Source organism: Salvia splendens, chromosome 1 (assembly GCF_004379255.2).
Source record: "Salvia splendens isolate huo1 chromosome 1, SspV2, whole genome shotgun sequence".
Taxonomy (NCBI): domain Eukaryota; kingdom Viridiplantae; phylum Streptophyta; class Magnoliopsida; order Lamiales; family Lamiaceae; genus Salvia; species Salvia splendens.
The window spans coordinates 32,955,921-32,961,920 of record NC_056032.1 but is presented as its reverse complement, the minus strand read 5'-3'; positions in this window follow the sequence as shown (position 1 = coordinate 32,961,920).

The following is a 6,000-nucleotide window of genomic DNA, read 5'->3' as shown; positions in this document are numbered from 1 at the left end:
AGAGTAGATTCAGGAAAGCCTATGGAAGATGCATCAAAATATAGAAGGTTGATTGGCAGATTATTATATTTGTGCATCACTAGACCTGATGTGACTTTTGCTGTGCACAAGCTAAGTCAATATGTAGCAAATCCTACTGATGAACACTGGGAAGCTGCAGAGAAGATCCTAAAATACTTGAAAGGATCTCCAGGCCACGGCTTGTTTTACTCCAGCAGCTGCAAGATGAATCTGAGCATCTTTTCTGATGCATATTGGGCATCATGCCAAGACACAAGGAAATCGATGACAGGCTATTGTTTGTATCTAGGAAGCTCCTTGATATCTTGGAAGTCCAAAAAGTAGAATACCATTTCAAGATCTTCAGCAGAGGCTGAGTATAGAGCCATGGCTCAAGCTACTTGTGAAGTGGTATGGGCAGTGGCTCTCCTTGCTGATTTTGGAGTGAAGGTTGATAAAGTCTTGCCTCTATATTGTGACAACCAATCAGCCATATACATTTTTCTAACCAAGTGTTTCATGAAAGAACAAAACATATTGAGATAGATTGCCACACCGTGAGAGAAAGGTTTTTGGAAGGAGTTATTAAGCCTTTGCATATCAGAAATAATCTGTAGGTGGCTGATATATTTACCAAGCCATTAGGGCATATGGCTTTTCATTCTATACTTAGCAAGATGAATTTTGAAAGCCTCTACGATCCATCTTGAAGGGGCATGTGAAAGATATAGAGTGAATCGTGCATGAAGCAAAGAAGAGAAGGATGCGTGTGCATGGAATAAAAGAGAATTGCATGAGGCGTGAAGTCGGCTGACTTAGCATCCAGCTGTCAATGACCGAGCATCCGGTCAGCATGGAGTTAGTTAGGAAGTTAGTTGGTTGTTTCTCGAAAATATCTTGCTCCTTGTATAAATAGCTAGCTCGTGTATTGCTTGTATTCATTGATTGGAGTTTGTGAATAAAATTCTCCCTTTCATCTCAATCTTTGTTTCTACTTCTGAGTTTATCATTCTACACATATGAGTTTATCATTTTTCACATGTCCCGATACCTTTTACAAAGTAAATCTAATTCAACAAGTCAAAAGCTTAGGATTTTCGATGTTATCAATCTATGTTGTGTAATTATTGTCATTGATCACTTTGTTGATAACCCTTGGAAATCTGAAGTCCTTGTGTAATTATTGTCATTGATCACTTTGTTGATAACCGTTGGAAATCTGAAGTCCGAAGACAAAATCTATGATACGGAGAAACCCGTATCAATGATAATTGGCGAGAATTCGCCGGATATTGAAGGTCCGTTCGCGGAGGAGTCTCCATCGAGCAACCGATGAACAAAGACGGAAAAGTAAATTGCAGAAAAATAAAAGACGGAACGATAAAGATAATTATATTTCTTTCATGATTCCTTCAAAAGATAACAAAAACTCATATTTATAATGAGTATTCGTCTCCAAAAAACTAGTACTACTGTTATTATTTATTCTATTAGGAATAGGGATTAATTCAGATTCCCGTTGGAAAAACTCCATTAATTATAATCGCATAACTTATATACTAACAGAAAGTAATAACCTTATAAACAAAAAATGCATGATTTATTAATCAATACTAAAGCTTTGTAAAAATAATAATAATAATAAGCGAAAGTTTATAGTACTAGTGTTGTTTTATTCAACTCTATCTATTTGATAAGTGATTTGGGATATGCCTAGATTAATTAGTGATCAAGATTTAGGGCTAAGTTAGAGAAAGATTTGATTTTAATAACACTCGTTTGATACTTCAGTTAAACTATTTCTTATAAGTCCACTTTGTTTGATAGGGAAGTTATGAAATTAGAAATAAATATACAATGACGTATTTGACCTTATTAAATCTATTTATTTCCTAAAATGTCCTTACATTGTTATATAAAAATACTCAAATGGAAAAAAAAAGTTTCATCACAATTCCCTCTATGTTTTCCCTCGACTATTTCCCTAGCACCTGCCTTTGCTGAGGAAGACAATACAAGATCAGAAACCTTCTCAAGGTGATGATAACAGTGCACATAGTCCACACTGCAACGTTTCTTTCTTTTGCTTTAAATAATGTTCTAATGTTGCATAGAGATCTAGAACAATGAATAATTGCGAGAGTGCCGATAATTTTTTTACCTCAATTGTGACTCTGAGAGACCTGCCCAAAATGTGTTAATCCTCATACATTTCTCATAGAAGAAGAGTACTAAGTCACTTTGCAAGATTTAAGCACAAACAAAGATTTAAAAAAACTAAGAAAAATATTTATTCTCAATCAACCATAGCCAACAAAACCCACCGATAATATTGAATTGGGAGCAGAAAATAACAATAATCCAATCACAAGAGAGGCGCTTGTTTGCGCCGAAAATGGGATTTGCTATGCCGATCGAAAAAAAGTATTTACCTTCGTCTATGTCAGAGTAAACTGGAAACCCACAATAGGCAGCAAATTGATAATTCACAAAAAATTTCATCATGAAGATTAGAGAGAAATAGAGATATTAGAAGATTTTGCAGATTACAGATGTACTCATCAGATGAAGTTTTGCAGATGATAAAGTCATATTCTTGAAGAGCATCTATGTTGAAGAATGAAGATCGTATATTGGAATTGGAATTGGAATTGGAAGACTGAAGCGAAGGGTATCATGGAGATAATTTTTTTTTTCTGTGTACATAAAATTGAGGCAGTAATACTATCCGATGAATTTTGTAAGATACATATCACTATATTTTGAGGCTAAATCTGCGGGCCAAGATGGGCCATAGGGCTAAACACGGGCTTGTATAGTAGTTTAATTGTAATACCAAACATTTAGAAATGAATAGATAAATATCTATATCTAGGCATTACTAACTTAGGAAACGAATATGCCATAAAAGATAAAATAAATAAAATATATATTAGTAAATCCGAACCTAGATTTACATCAACTCGGATGGAAAAATTTTCGTTTATCGGAAAACAGAAATCATCATCGCTAGTAATTTTTGGGTAAAAGTTAAAAATATGCCATTATATTGGCGATATTTTAATAAACAATAATGTTTTGGATAAGCTTGATTATTTTTTATTCAACTAACCGACTATTTGAATTATGAGACTAGTAAAAATATAGAGTATATATACATTATACTTCCCAAGTTTGACTCCTGGACACGTAACTTCAAAAATTATTTTTTTGTTTGACGTGAAGAAAAGAAAAGGTATTAAGATCTGTATGTATGTAAAGTATATGAAAGCAGTGTAATTCTTGGAACATATTAATGCACAAATCGTATGATTAAGACGTGCTTACAATACCAAAGTATTATACTACAAAGATGATCATTTGTCCCAGTACCTTTTACAAAGTAAATCTAATTCAACAAGTCAAAAGCTTAGGATTTTCGATGTTATCAATCTCTGTTGTGTAATTATTGTCATTGATCACTTTGTTGATAACCCTTGGAAATCTAAGTCCGAAGACAAAATCTATCTCGATATAATTTTAAAACTTTCCAATTTGAATAGGTACGATCCTGCCAACTCTTATCCCATTTGGTGAAAACCAAAGTTCAATTATTCAAAAATGTTGTTGGTCTTCAAAAAATAAAAAATACATATAGTCCAGTACTTTTTGAGAGTCGAACCACGTTTTTATAAACTCTACTTTTAAATTCGATGTTGAACTTTGACCAGTTAATATCAAGCCTATGTAAGTTGGACATACTTCACCACCCAGTACCCATCAATAAGAGTATGGAAGTTTAATAATTGTTACTCTTGAAGATCGGTGTTACCTTGAAAAATGTTTTTCTCCACGTTAATTTAATATTCCATCTGTCCCAATTAAGTTTAGTCCAAATTTTTGGGGACGAAAAGCAATAAATTATGTTGAAAAATAGGAGAGAGAAATAAAATAGGAAATATAAAGAAAAAAGTAAAGTATGTGATGGAATAAAGTAAGAGCGATTGAATGTTTTTTGTGTCAAAAAGAAAATGACTCAACTTAATTGGGAGATCTTGAAAAAGAATACTCCAACAACATGTGAAGACAGTTGTAGGATAGTTTGTTCACCGCACACAAAAAGTTGGAAATAGATTAAAAATATATATAATTGTATAACACATAAATGGAATAAATTGTCGTTTAGGTTAAGTCATGAGTTTCAGATAGTTAAAATTGTGCACACAAAGCATATGTGATACTCCTGTTAGGATTGATATACTGAAAAAGCATATTTCGAGCATGTTGCACGGACAGAATTGCTTGTATACAATAAACTCTACAATCCACTTTTAACCCAAGGCGAGAATAAGTAATTTTATCGCATTGATGTTTAAATGTATAAGAAGCAAACAAGTCTAATTCATTTACATAGTAGACTGGTCGTGAACGACGTTCACAGAAGGTGACATAGTCGGTCCTTTGTAGAAGAGAAATAGAATTTCACAACCTAGTTGACTTTGACTACCTATCGTGAAAGGTTGCAGCGCCAGTCTGCATGTTTCCTTACCGTAGGAAATAAACGACACGGGTGTGGTATAGTACTGAAGGATTTAACAGTTGAGATAAGTCTTTCTTGCTATTTACTGAAAGACGAGGTCTCGATGATTGTTATTTCTTAATCATCGTTGATATAGCACTGAGCATACGAAATTGATTATGCACTACTTTGATTTATCAAATGGTGAGAATTTTTCGCAATCCAAGAATCCTGATATCTTGGGTAGTGGTGATTAATGTTCAGAGGTGCTAGTATTGTTATTGCAATGAATCGTGTGCTGGGTGAGTCCAGTTTGATAATATCCTCAAGAGGTGTTTGAACGGTTTTATTATTCAGAAACTCGACCGGTTGGAATTTATTCCAGAATAATGAATAAAGATTTTGAACTAGACAACTCTTGGAAAAAGATATTAATTAATTAAAGTCAAATAGCATACTTAAATTAATTAATAGATATTTATATCTTAAACACGGGAAATAATAAATTAAAGAGGTAAAGCCCGGATTACTCGTAATTTGGGATTGGACGGGCAGTCAATATTATTATACTTTAGTGGATGATAATAATATTTTGTTTGGATTTGAATTAAATTGAGGCTCAATTTAATTAGTAAAAGTCCAACAGCCTAAGTCCAACTTTCATGGTTCTCTAATCTGGCCCATCATAACTCTATATAAAGAAGACTAATTTAATTTGATTTTTAGTATCAAAATTCGTGCCCTCTCTTCCAGGGAGTGGACGAAATTTTCAGTTTCACGGAACTGAAGTTCAATCTTCTGTCTAGACAAGTTCTTTTGATTCTGACAAGCTTTGCCCACCCAAAGGTCATTATCTGAGTTCGAGAATAGAAGATTCATGGTTGAGTACAAAGATCTTCATGTGGAGAAGGCGCAAGCAATCGTGGAGTCTTCGGAGAATCTGTTCGGTAATCCTAAACCGTAGAATATCATGAATTAGGGTTTTAATTCCTTAAACATGATTCATGCGCGTTCTTGTATGCAATTGATAGTTTAACATGTGAGTAATTGATCCCATAATTAGTCAAATAGATCTGTATGCCTGATTTATTTGTTTGTGCATGACTTCCGCTGTGAAAGGGGCACCAAACCCCAACAACTCCTTTATACGAATATCGTACCTTGTCCTTTTCAACTTGAACTACTAACTTCGTTAGCCATTTAAAGATAGTATAGTACATTTTAACTCAACACAAATTTTAAGAAAATGTTTAACATTACATAGGAAATTGATGAAAAAATTAATGGAATATAAGTTTCATTATATTAGTATGTGACTATGTGAGTGTAAAGCGGAGCTGCATTGCATCTCCTCTTCCCCACAAAGCCGCCTGGCGGTGCTCGCGGATGCTGCACGATTTAATTATTTTTTATTTTTTTAATTTAATATATATTATTTCTGTATAAATACCCACCTTTCCTTCTCATTTTTCACACCATTCACTTTCTTTTTTCACACTTCC